Raw genomic sequence first — 14,559 nt, 5'->3', positions numbered from 1 at the left:
GAGATTTCGATTTCATACTTCACATCTTAAAAATTCACAGACATAAAGAAAGAGCTTTTGCTTAATTGTGTATTGGAAGTAGACCTTCCATTTGGCATCAACATCCCGCTTTCACCCTCGGAGTCACTTCGGTTTTTCACCGGCAAGGACGTGATGTCTATCGTCGTGGTCTAGGGATTACTAGAGTCGCTCGGTCGACCCGGGTTCGATTTCCGGCTATGCTTCCAATTAAAGGTTTCAGGGAGTGAAACGGAGTGCACTCAGCCTCAGGTGACGCAATCCCACCCTTCGGCATTCTAGAAGTGGTTTCCTGTCGTTTATCCTCCTCAGCTCCAAGTGAATGTCTCAATGGTACCCATCATATCATTTTAAAAATAATGCTATTGTTTATACGTCCCATTAACTACTTTGACGGTTTTGGGAGACGCCGAGGTGCCGGAACTTTGTCCCGCAGGAGTTCTTTCACGTGCCAGTAAATCTACCGACACCAGGCTGACGTATTTGAGCACATTCAAATATCACCGAACTGAGCCAGTACCAAACTTGCCAAGTTGGGGTCAGAAGGCCAGCGCCTCAACCGCCTGAGCCACTCAGCCCGGCATATTATTTTCAACTGTAAACTGAAGCGAACTGCAATTACACGCAACAGTAGAGACACTCTGTCAATGCAGCTAATCAGGAGGGTTCAGCACACCGAACAAAATGAGCTTATTAATCAAGATGTCCCAAGACTCTTTAATGAAACATCAGTAGCAGAAGTAACAGAATCATCAACAACTGTGGTGTGTTTCGCTATCTGCATCTCTGCTGTCCTTACCCCACACCGCTGATTAGCCAGGCTCCACAAATTCCTGTGCAACTCGACATATTTTTAAGGCGAAAAGCATGAACAATGGAGAGTGTTCTTGCAGAACGAGTTCTTTGTGTTAAGAACATAAAGCAATCAATTACAACTATGGTAGGATTATTCAAGTTTGTATAGAAAATTCATAAAAGTTTATAGTTACTACATAAGAAAGCGTCTGTCCTGCCACTCTAAACGGTTCATGATAAATTACTGTTTTGCGCATCACTGAGTCGCAACTGGAACATAGTCTTTCACAACACAAACTGTTATTATTTGAAACTGCCCATAAGACACTTTTGTGGAGGGATAAAGAGATTTCCAAATAAGCCGCATGTCATTCACAGACGAGGAGGCTGTTTTCCTTCCAATAGGACTCGTTTCATTCAGTTGGTACGAAAACCTCATCCACTCCTAGCAATTTCTCCTCTGGTCCCTTCCACTTACGGTGAGCTTATAAAGGCAGGAGAGATGTTATGTAGATACAGTTGGAATTCAAGAAGGCAAACTGGGGGAGGGGGGGAGGATACTCATTTATAGGGAGAGGTATTAGGGATTGGAATAGTTTATGAAGGGAAATATTCAATAAATTTCAAAGTTCTTTGCATTTAAGAAAATACTAGATAAACAACTGATAGGGAATCTGCCACCTGTGCGACAGCCCTAAATGCACATCAACGATGATTGATTGATTGATTGATTGATTGATTGATTGATTGATTGATTGATTGATTGATTGATTGATTGATTGATTGATTGATTGATTGATACAGGGTGGCTAACACTCACGAGGGACCTATCCCAATAGGAGCTTGGCAATGGACGGTATTCTGCTCTCTTCGCCCTGTTGGTGGTAGCGATATAATACATCCACGGTATCCCGTGAATCTCAGGCGACTACAAGGGGACATCAGGGTCTCTCAACTTGCGAGAGTGGATTGGCAACCACGGGATCCTAGGTGATTTGTATTTTTGTGTGTGTGTGTGTGTGTGTGTGTTTTTCACTTACTTACGCCAGTCTCCTCTCTTTCATCATTTCTATACGACCTCGCTTGGTCAATTATTGTTCTTTTTCGACCCCGACTTCATTAGGTTTGCAAAGCTTAGAGAGTCTTTCATTTTCACATCCTTCATTGGCCTTGATTTTCTTTTGCGGAAAACTTCATTCTTCGAAAAAACTGACTTCTTTTCTCTCTCCTGGTTTAAGACTGAACAGTTGTCCTGTGGTACTTCCTCTTAAAACAGTGATCACCACCATTATCACCACTACTATAGTCGGCGTCAACTCAAGTCCTCTCTTGATGTTATACCGGTAGTCAACTGAAGAATTAAGGAAAATATCCTTCCGCAAGTGAGCACTTCCCCTCTTTCCCCTTCTCCATCATGGTTCCAGTCCTGAACCTGGAGGGTAATGTAAGCGGCTTTTATACACCATACATAACATCAAAGAGACCACTTACAAAGGGCACTAGGAAAGTTCTGCAATGTGAGTGAACGCTTTAGACTTTTTCAAAATAATTTCCATCACACTACTACTCCACACGTCGAAACCAGTCACTGAACCAACTCTACCTCTTTTCTTCGGTTACATTTTAACACTCTTGATCCTATGCTGCCAGAAGCTCCTCGTCGGATGCAAAACGCCACCCTTTCAGCTTTATCTTCACTTCTGGGAAGAGTGCGAAGTCACATGGGGCAAGATCAGGACTGTATGGAGGGTGATCAAGCACGGTCAACCCTGATCTGGCAAGAAAATCCACTGTTACATTAGCACGAAGTGCTGGAGCATTGTCGTGATGCAAGAGCCAAGTGTTGAGCCGCGACCTTGGATAGAGCTGCTTGAGAGCCTGGATGACCTGAGGCAGACAAGTCTTACTGTACCACTTCGTAGTAACTGTCTTTTGTGTTTCTAGCACAACCCGAGTCAGGATGCCCCATTTAGTGAAGAATTCTGCAATCATCCTTTTCTTCAATGACCTTGACTTTCGCACAGTCACAGGAGTACCCTCATGTTCAAACAGCCACACCTTGTTCTGGGATTTTGTTGGGGCATCGTAATGATAAAGCCAACTTTCGTCACCTGTAACGATACTATTGACGTTACGCTAAGTCCCATTTTCAAAATGTTTTAGCATTTCTCGGCATCATTTCACTCGATGTGCCCTTTGTTCTTCTGAAAGTGAACGAGGCATCCAAAGGGAACAAACCTTTCTAACATGAAGATGATCGTGTAGAATTGAATGAATAGCCGGTGCAGGAATGTGGAGGGTCTCTTCTACCTGCCGATATGTCAACCGCCTCTCTTGCTGCAACGTTTTCCTCACAGCCTCAATGTTCTCGTCAGTCACCGATTCAGACGATCGCCCAGAACGAGGATCGTCTTCAACCCCAAAATTTCCCCTCTGGAACTCTTGTACCAGCGGAAAATTGTTGTCCGATGTGGACAGTCTTTCCCCAGGACAGGAGTCATTTCCTCCAGGCACTGGTCAACAGTTTATCCACGAGCAAAATTGTAGCGGATAATTGCGCGATATTCACCTTTAGACCACACTGACATCTTAATTTGTTTTCAATCCCACTGCTTGGTAACAACTAGTATGAAGGTCATGCCTTGCTGTCTTCTAGACCAGTTTTCACCCCTCTTTTCATCCCTCACCATAACATGGGTGTCCAGCCAACCGTTTTTGCGTATTGCAAAACTTTCGTAGTGCCCTTTGTAGGACTTGAGTTGACTGAGCATACCACCACAGTACTACCACACATCTAGTTTGCAGGCGCAATATTACCTGCTTGTCCACAGGAGAACGATGAAACGTTTAACTTAGGATGGTGCGAAAAGCATCTGCCTCTTTAGTAGAAAGATGATGTATGGCGTAGGGACCTGCGTTTTTCGCCGTTGCGATAACACCGACTTTTAAAAATATTCCTTGAAATGCTTGGGAAACAGTTAATTATAGGCTACATAACGTTGTTAACAATTCGAAAAGTGGACAGATTAATTTCGCGAAATAAAACGAAATGAGACAATAACGCGAAAAGTCAACTTTATAAATTTGAAATGCATAAGTGTTTAATTCAGTATTCATCATTAACAGAAATGTCGATTCAGAACTTGTGGAAAAAGTGAAGTCTATTCCATTCTTTAAAAATGAGAATGATTCAGTGATCACAAAAGGGTACAGTGAACTTCAAGAACAAACCAATTAAACTGTGGGATGGAAAAATAAATATTGTGAAATTTCTGATTAGTTCACTTGACAGTCATCCTAAGTTTAGTAGCAGAACTCTCCAATCAGTGTGGTAACCATGTGCTAATGTTGACTGTGAACGTTTCTCTTCTTGCTACTCAGGAGTTTTGAGCGACTTCCGTTGCAACAGGAAAGTGACAGTGTTCTCCTTTGACAGCTAGGAAAAAAATGTATTTTTATTTTATATTATGCCTTCTTCGGTGACAATGGAATGATAAAAATGTGTGCGTGTCTTCAAATAAAACTACGTATTGTTCTTCAATAATTTATTTACATGGAAAAAGTACCTTTGATATCCCAAAATATGATAACATGATTAAAAATAACGCGAAATTCTAAAAAAACTAACGCGAAATTCTTCAAAACTAACCAAGACTTCCACAAAAAAATGCAGGTCCCTATGTATGAGAGATATGAGTTACATTTCAAAAAATGGTCATCGTCAGATTTCACAAAATAATAAAATCAGACTTTTAACTTGTAACATGAGCAGCGAATTACTGAACTGATTACAAAAGTTATGGTGCCTCCGTGGATGAGGCAGCAGGGCGTTGGCCTCTCACCGCAAGTTCTGTGCTGGACAAAGCGGAGGCGGGACAGGTTTTTCTCCGGGTACTCCGGTTTTCTCTGTCATCTTTCATTCCAGCAACACACTCCACTATCATTTCATTTCATCTGTCAGTCATTAATCATTCCCCAGAGGAGTGAGACAGGCTTCGGCAGCCGGCACAATTCCTATCCTCGCCGCTAGATGGAGGCTTCATTCATTTCATCCCTCACGTGGTCACTGACTGGAAAACAGGTTGTAGGTTTTCATTACAAAACATCTAAATAAAAAAAACACCTTCGGTGTGGTGAGTCATTCATATTTCATAGCATGGCGAATGAAATACGCATTCTTCAAGATTGGTTGCACATATCATGGTCCTGAATGGTTACTACACCTGAGTTCGTTTTACTTAGATGCAATGAACTTTTGTAATCACTGTAAGTTAGGGCCCAGATTTATAAGCAATATCAACATGCAAAATATGTACATAAACATGTAGTAAATATCGGTGAAATGTGTAATGAAATATGTAATTTTCATAAAATATGCAATAGTTTTAATGCATGAAATGTACAAAAATATTCGTGTATTCATTTTACTATGGCTACGGTGAAGATATGAGACAGTAAAATTGTTTTAAACACCTCCATTACTCGAATTTTCAGTATCTCGAAGTAAATTCAATTTGACGGCCGTTTGCCCTATTCTTCACGTGTATTTATATCTCTATTATTACTCGAAATTCGGTTACAACGAATTTCTCGAAGCAAACATTTCCTCCCTTGAAGCAAAAACTACTCTGTAACTCGAATTTTGTGCAACATTAACTGTGCAATGCGGCATTTGTGATTTATGAGGAAGACTTAACAAGTAAAGAGAGGGTTATAGTGGTGCTGGGAGCTAATATGACGGGAACCGAGAAACTTAAACTTCTTCTTCTTTATCTGTTTACCCTCCAGGGTTGGTTTTTCCCTCGGACTCAGCGAGGGATTCCACCTCTACCACCTCAAGGGCAGTGTCCTGGAACTTCAGACTCTGGGTCGGGGGATACAACTGGGGAGGATGACCAGTACCTCACCTGCTATGCTGAACAGGGGCCTTGCGGGGGAATGGGAAGATTGGAAGGGATAGACAAGGAGGAGGGAAGGAAGCGGCCGTGGCCTTAAGTTAGGTACTATCCCGGCATTTGCCTGGAGGAGACGTGGGATACCACGGAAAACCACTTCCAGAAATCGAACCCACCTCTTTTCAGTTGACCTCCCGAGGCTGAGTGGACCCCGTTCCAGCCCACGTACCACTTTTTAAAATTTTGTGGCAGAGTCGGGAATTGAACGGACCTCCGCGGGTGGCAGTTAATCACACCAACCACTACACCACAGAGGCGGACAACTCTAGTGAGCGGAAAATTGGCGAAATGTCGCTGTTTCTCGGGTGTGAATTAATTAGTGGTCACGTACGAAAGCAACCCCCGAAGTCGCGGATCACAACCTCCATTTATGAATCTCGGCTGCGTGGTACTGACGAGAAATTTCAGCGTGAAGGGAGGAAAGGTCAACAGTTACAAACAGAAGAGTCTAATGGATTTTTTTTTCCAAAGGTGTTAACGGAGGTTTCTTGTTTCACTACTGTATGTACTGTATTCTGTCTTCTAAAACGTTACTGCAGTAAGGCTTATAATTAAAGTGATGCCGTCAAATAGTTTGTATATTTTAAAATACTGTTGAAAACAGTGTATTCAGTATAAGCCCTAGATGCATATGATTCAATTATGTGTTATACATGTTCAAAAACGATATTCTCTATATCTCGAAATTTCGAGAAATCGAAATAAAATTTAGCTCCCAACGTGATTCGAGATATCGATGTTCAACTGTACCTCAATATTTTAATATGAAGTTATCATTGTTGCTTCAGATAATTTAAATAGTCAACTGTTATCTAATTTTGACAGTAAGTATAGTTATTGAAAATCCACAGCCTTTTTTTCAGTCATTCGACCGGGTCAGGAATGGAATGAATGAAGCCCCTATCTAGCGGCGAGGATAGGAATTGTGCCGGTTTCCGAAGCCTGTCGCACTCCTCTGGGCCAATGATTAATGACTGACAGGTGAAACGATACTGAGGAGTGTTGCTGGAATGAATGATAGCAGGGAAAACCGGAGTACCCGGAGAACAATATGTCCCGCCTCCGCTTTGTCCAGCACGAATCTGACATGGAGTGACCGGGATTTGAACCACGGAACCCATCGGTGAGAGGGCGACGCGCTGCCGCCTGAGCCACGGAGGATCAATCAATCAATCAATCAATCAATCAATCAATCAATCAATCAATCAATCAATCAATCAATCAATCAATCAATCAATCAATCACTACTAATCTGCATTTAGGGCAATCGCTCAGGTGGCAGATTCCCTACCTGTAGTTACTTGTTAAATAATCAAATTAAAGGCAGATCAAAATACTTAAAACATTTAAAAAGAATGTTATCCATTGTAGGCTACATCGCGGAGTGTATAGTACGCGAAACTCTTCTTGAGCCCTGAGCTCCATAGTGCAGAATGGGAACTAGGGCTCAAGAAAAGGTGCGCGTACCCAACCCTAGTCCAGTTTCTCTACGGGGTTGGGTATGCTATTTGCTTTACGTCGCACAGACACAGATAGGTCTTATGGCGACGATGGGATAGGAAAGGCCTGGGAATTGGAAGGAAGCGGCCGTGGCCTTAATTACGGTACAGCCCCGGCATTTGCCTGGTGTAAAAATGGGAAACCACGGAAAACCATCTTCAGGGCTGCCGACAGTGGGGCTCGAACCCACTATCTCCCGATTACTGGATACTGGCCGCACTTAAACGACTGCAGCTATCGAGCTCGGTGGGTTGGGTATGAAGTGAGGTGAAACTTCGTAGCGAAATTTTATGAACGGATGCCCTTCTTGACGTCAACATCATCAGAGGATTTAATGATAATATGATTATATGATTACGTGATTATATGATAGTAGGAAGGGTGAGGATGAAATCCCGTAAGGGCACGTAGCCTACTCCTGTCGAATAATACCAGGGGGCCCCTTAAAACAACAATCGTCAATCACTATCGTTCGGAGATATGAAATATCCCAGGCCTGACCAAGGCAAGAAATGAAGATGCTGCAATGACATCTTATACCTATCCTGGGAATCCTCTCCTATCCTTACCACTAAGTAATAGATTACACACTAATACTACTACTACTACGACGACGACGACGACATGCACTGTTGGGCGTAATGTACGTAGTGTACCTGTAAATCAAACCACCACCAATACTAAACTGTAGGTAATGGCCGATGAGATAAGATCTCTTTATCCATACATATTCAGCCCATGTTTAGCAGTCTTCTGCATTCAACATCGAAGAACTGAATACGATTCTCTCGAGTGTCGACTGTCGGAGAACAGGCTGGGAACTCGGGTTCGAGTTCCAAGGGCGATCTTATTTTCAGTTTCTGCACCCTAGATGACAACCGCTGTAGGAGAAGCTATCATGTAAAGTCATTCTTAATATCTACAGCTGCTTTTGATCATCAAAACAAACCCATGGCACAACAAGCACATTATGGCCTTGGCCTGCCATGACGACCTGCAGATACCGGTACTGCAATCAATGGGTCAGCGCGAGGATATCCCCAACCGATTGACTGGCTTTCTTGACCGGGTCCACTGCCTCTCGCATCCGAAAACGCCTCAGTTGGCCTCATATGGCTGAGCCCTCAACTGAACCTGGAGCCTTCGAGTAAGAAACAGGCACGCTACCCGTACACCACCCGTTTGATCATTAGCTTTGTATACTCCTAGATGAACACACTCTAGGATAATCTAATACCGTAATAATGATCATTATATTGGTTTTACGAATCACAAACTATTTTAATGGTTTTCGGAGACACCGAGGTCCTGGAATTCTGTACCGATAAATCTAACGACACGAGGCTAAGGTATTTGAGCAGGCTGCACCGGGATCGAACCCGCCAATTTAACCTCAAAACGTCAGTACTCCACCGTCTGGGCCCACTCCGCCCAGCCCTATGAATATCTGTCTACGCAGTAGTGGGTAAAACAGATTTATTTTTGTTTCTATGGTCAAAAATGGGTCTCCAAAACTTCACATACCGTAAGATACTTCTTCAAGAACCAGCTTTGGGATTCAAACCCCGAGACAGCCCCCACGGCTTATCGTGAAACATCCGCGGGTCACGCGGTTAGAGCGCTCGCTTTCTGAGTCCAAGTTGGTAGGTTCGTTCCTGGTTCAGTCCGGTTATATTTGAAGGTGTTCAAATAAGGTCAGCCTTGTGTCGGTAGATTCACCGGCACGTAATAGAACTCCTGTGGGACAAAATTCTGACACCTCGGCTTTTCCGAAAAACCGTAAAAGTAGTTATAGGGACGTAAAGGGGCAAAACAACATGATCTTCAGCCCCAAGAGAGAGATAAGTAAATTGGGTTGATGGCCACCATCTTCACAGCATCTAAATGGAAAAATATCAACAAAATGACATATTACCAGACATTTCACAATATCGTACACATTCCATACATGACAGAGGAGATCATCTTCTTCAGGAATAGCTATTAAAACAAGAATTACGGTACACTTCGGAGGTATTATAGTAAAGGAGATTAAAAAATAGTAACTCCTCTGAAATAACGGGCCGGATTGTGTAAACGACAGCTACGACATTCTAATAGAAACAAACCTGTTCTGAAATAAAACTAAATAACTGACATCTCCGTTGCAAAATCTTCCTGCACAAATGAGGACAGTGCATGAACCCAAGACATCAAGCAGAGGCGGGTAACACACCCACCTCCCACGCGGACTGTGTTTACATCCGACCAGCTGCACGTCTACACGACTTCTAGCTAATAAATGACTAATCATGCATAAAGAAGGCTGCAAAGCATTTTTCTTACCGGAGGAGATACGATGTTTATCCACCGAATGGATGCTTGTCTTTACTGAAGAGAACTGCTTTTGAAAAAAGAACTAGTTAACTTATCACTTTTATTTCACTCTCACTTGCGAACACACACGTGACGGAACGGATCTCGCATTGGCTTCCACTACGCACTAAAAGCGAGACAGTTTATTACGAGATGCCATGGAATAACGAACAACAGTACGGACGTACAAAACAAGGGATATCTAGACGAAGGGAAAAGCGGGATTCTACTTTACTCTCCTACACCGGCAGCGGCCTTCGTTCGACTGACGAGCGAACACACTTCAGAACTCGCTCAAAACATTCCTGCGCATGCGCACTGTAGCATCCACACGCTACAGTGCGTTAGTAAAGTGAACTGGCGACCGCCTCTTTTACTTTCATGCGTCCAGACTAGCACTGTCCCTTTTTTGCGATGGAAAGCGACGCACTCAGAATGAATAGACAACAGAGTCCAAATCATAGGTGCTCCGGGCAAGCGAGAAATGGGGATGATGTAGTATGGAAGTAGGAACAAGGTAAACGAAAAAAAGAGTACATTCCCATTATAATAACCAGGGCATATGCAGGATACGTCGCTGGCATCGTTAGCTTTTCACTAAGGCATCCGTGCAAAATACGTGGCCTGATAATGCAAAATGTGGTCCTGTTGTTTATAGATCACAATAAACCCTGGATCTCGTGGTTTCTTATCATGACATTAACAGCCACATAAAATGTAAGGTCGCTTTCTTGAAATAAGTTATTGTTCGATTGTTCGATTCCCGACCGTATCGGGGACTTAATCTCTTGTGATTCATTTTTCTGTCTCGGGGACTATGTGTTTGTGTTTGTACCAACACTCTCCTCTTCTTATTCAATCAACACACAACACTACCAACCACCACAGAAATACGGAATAGTGATTACATCGCTCCAAGTAGGGTTGGCGTCAGGAAGGGCATCCGGCCGTAAAACGGGACCAAAACCACATGCCCGACTCAATTCACACCCGCGACCCTACAGGTGTGGGAAAAGCAGTAGGAAAGGAAGAAGAAAGATGACTGAGAGTGAAGTTTAAAGATATTGGTTTGCCCAGTCAAAACAAGTAAGATTGTAGTTTTACGTGGCTGTTGATATCGCGATCATGGCAACGGCACCTCCGGTTTTGCATGGATTCCAGGACGCAGGAATGTCAATTTTCATTTCCAAAACCTCGCATACATTAGTCAGGATTCAAACCGCGGCCACCTTGGTGAGAAGCCAACGACGATGTTACTCGGCTATCACGCCAGTTTGTCTCCCCTTGTGGGTGGGGGTGGCAGAATAACATCCACGGTATCCCCTGCCCGTCGTAAGAGGGGACTGAAAGGAGCCCATGGGCTCTTATCTTGGGAACGTGGGTTGGAGTCCACAGGACCCTTAGTTGAGTCCTGCCATTGTTTCCACTTACTTGTGACGGGCTCCTCACTTGCATCTATCCTATCCGACCTCCCTTGGTCAACTCTTGTTCTTTTCCGGCACCGACGATATTCGAGCATTCGAGGTCTAGAGTTTTCCATTTTCAAGCGCTTCGTGGCCGTTGTCTTTCTTTGGCCGATACCTTCATTTTTCGAAGTGTGGAACCTCATCCATATTTATCTCTCATTAGTGTTAATAGAGGGTGGTGGCCCAGTTGTACTTCCTCGTAAAACAGTAACCACCACCACCACCACCACCTCTTCTGCCGAGTCAATGGTTCCTGTCTTTTGCTCGGATCCTGATCTCTGGTGAAAATGAAGACCTGCAACCTGTTTTCCAGTCATTGACCGGGTCAGGGATATGCAGGATATAGGCCATTTTACGATGGGGTCGCCACTCCCAAAGTGATTTGTTAATGACTGATAGATGCTATGAAATGATATTGGAGAGTATTGCTGGAATGAAAGATGACAGGGAAAACCGGAGTACCCGGAGAAAAACCTGTCCCGCCTCCGTTTTGTCCAGCACAAATCTCACATGGAGTGACCGGGATTTGAACCACGGTATTCAGCGGTGAGAGGCCGACGCGCTGCCGTCTGAGCCACGGAGGCTCCCTGATCTCTGGTATCCAAGAAATTGACGAGACCGAGATACCATTATGAGAAGAGGCGATGTTAAAATTACAGCTACAATTAGTTGTAACGATATGATTCAAGTCAAAAATTATACTCTAATCCACCGACTGGGCTAACTTAGACTTACCGGCTCCGTAGCACAGCTGACCGGCTTAAGACAGCGAATTCGAATACCGACGCAGTGCACTTAAATATGAACGCAAGTGAAAGTTCTCAGGGCAGCATTCTCCTACAATTTACAGATTCAATTACTACTACTTATTTTTAACGGCGCACTAACACATCGAACGTTTTCGGCGACGGAAGGATGGGAAAGTACTGAAGATGGGGAAGATAGCGGCCATGACCTTAATTAAGGTACAGCCCCAGCATTTTCGTGGTGTGAAAATGGGATACCACGGAAATCCACCTTCAGGGCTTCAGGGATTCGAACCCACTATCTTCCGAATAAAAGCTCACAGCTGCGCGACCCTAACTGCACGGTCACTCGCTCGGTTATTCAATTACTGTTAAGTGCATATTATTATTATTATTATTATTATTATTATTATTATTATTATTATTATTATTATTATTATTATTAATATTAATATTATTATTATCATCTACCGGGTCCTTGTCTGAATGGTCAGAATACTACCCTCGCATTCAGAGCACCTCGGGTTCGATTCTCGACGGGATCGCGTATTTTTAACTGCGTATAGTCAGCTCCTGTGACTCGGGTACTCGGTATTTGTGTTCGTTTTAATCTTCATCTGCATACAACATATCACACTGCCAACCACCACATAAACACACAATAGTGAATACATCCATCCACATAGGGTTGGCACCACTACAATAAAACTGGGACAAATCAGCACCAAGTGACGGCCACGATAAATTGGGAAAAAGCCATGTAGAGGATTATTATTATTATTATTATTATTATTATTATTATTATTATTATTATTATTATTATTATTATTATTATTATTATTATTATTATTATTAGCCAACCCCATGGTTTAGGGGTAGCGCGCCTGTCTCTTATCCGGAGGCCCCGGATTGGATTTCCGGCCAGGTCAGTGATTTTTACTTGGACTTGAGGGCTGGTTCGAGGTCCACTCAGCCTACGTGATTACAATTTGAGGAACTAACTGACGGTTAGATGGAGAACCCGGTCTACAAAGCAAGGAATAACGGCCTAGGGGATTCGTTGCGCTGGCCACGCGTCATCTCATAATCCGAAGATCTTTGGGCTGAGTAGCGGTCGCTTGGTAAGCCAAAGGTCTTTCGTGGCCGATTATTATTATTATTATTATTATTATTATTATTATTATTATTATTATTATTATTATTCATGAACATCTTTTCGAGGTAGAAGTGCTCCTGTTCTGCGTCTCTTATAATCTAAAAAAACTGAAGGAGTGCTAAATGCATAGCATTCTTCTTATTCTTATTCTTATTCTTCTACTTCTTCCGGTGCCCTCACCTCAGAGAAGATGGGGACCATCATGGAGTGATTATTTCTATTTTACGCTTGCCGTAACCGAGTTGCCGTGTCGGTGATTCCGCGCCTAGTATAATATATGCCCACATTTCCCTTCTATTTTGCGTGTAGTGATCAGCTATATCAGACGGTATTTGTAATTTCTGAAGATATCACGGAAACAGAGGCAGCTTTCATGAGTTTTGTGCGAGTTAAGGCTTCCCATGATTTCCCGGCACGACTGAGTACCTCCTCGTTGGTGACGCAGTATACCCATGGGATCTTCAACATTCTGCGGTTCATCCCCGTTTCAAAATCCAACATTCGGTTCACTGACTCCTTCAACTGCGTAAAGAATCACCGGTAACACACAGAGTTGGGAAGTAATTGAGTAAAATTAATCAAAATTTTATAGTAATTGTTACGGACTTTTCCGTGGTAGGTAGAGGTGAAAGAAGGTGCGGGTGTGAATGGGTTTCAAGCTGCGAAATTATAGTGCAATGTAAAATTAATTTAAAAGTTAACAAGGTTATATTTTCTTTTCGAAAACAAAGAAATAACAAGCATGGCAGGTACAAAGTAGCAATTCAAAAGGGGTTAGTTACAATATTTACAGAATTTGGGCTTCGCGCCCTGACTTCACAATGCTTGGGCAATCAGCTCAGTTTTACCTCAAACACAAGTTTTAACAGAGGGGGAGAAAACCCCATTTATACCTAGGAGCCCTTGCTCCAAATTACACTGAAAAACCTCCATGAGGCATACAACCCAGAATTTTCAAAAGAGCCACACGCTCTCAAAATTTAAGCCTCTCCCAGGCCACACCAAACTCCACCTTCAAGTTGTCCTCAACGGACATAAACACAGGGGTAAAATACCCAATCTACTGAGGTCTATTAAAAGAAAAGCAGGTTAATTAAATGACCTCTAAAATAACAATTTGAGAGGAGGCGAACTAGCACTCCTAATACACTTTGATTAAGACCTACTTGGCACTAGGCCGTTAATACAAGGGCTAATCCCATGCTAGAGGTGACTTAAGAAAAGAACAATTTGTTTTACATTAACGAAGAATAGGTAGAGAAAATAAGTTCACCTCAAGACAATGTGAGTGGGAGCTCGAGAGGGTTAGCACTCTCTATCCCAATATGTCGTTTTACAAGAGAATAGATGAAAAGAGAAGTTACATTTTAGGAAAAGGTTACATGGTTGAACGCTTAGAACCCGCCCCGAAAGTTAAACTGCTGAGCTAGCAAAGAAAGAAGTTATTAATCGGCCATTACCTTGTGTTGAACGGCTGGAGAAGAAAGAGGCGCTTCCCGCCCCCTGCTATGTACTTAACACACTGAAAGATGGAACAGAAGTGGCCGAGAGACCCAAAAATCAGCAGT

At 43.0% G+C, this 14,559-nt stretch overlaps 1 protein-coding gene across 3 annotated transcripts in view; it reads right to left on the bottom strand.

Annotated features, from left to right (window-relative positions):
• Positions 1–9,875, bottom strand: part of LOC136858075 (pleckstrin homology-like domain family B member 1) — an 871,560-nt gene extending 861,685 nt beyond the window's left edge. For all 3 annotated transcript variants that reach the window (XM_067137338.2, XM_067137337.2, XM_067137339.2), the window contains exon 1: positions 9,594–9,875. The gene's annotated coding sequence lies outside the window, so the exon portion shown is untranslated. The remainder of the gene's footprint in view (positions 1–9,593) is intronic.
• Positions 9,876–14,559: the final 4,684 nt, after the last annotated feature.

This window comes from Anabrus simplex, chromosome 1, assembly GCF_040414725.1.
Source record: "Anabrus simplex isolate iqAnaSimp1 chromosome 1, ASM4041472v1, whole genome shotgun sequence".
In the NCBI taxonomy this organism is placed as follows: Eukaryota; Metazoa; Arthropoda; class Insecta; order Orthoptera; family Tettigoniidae; genus Anabrus; species Anabrus simplex.
The sequence above is the reverse complement of the archived record's forward strand: the minus strand, read 5'-3'. Positions and strand labels throughout refer to the sequence as shown.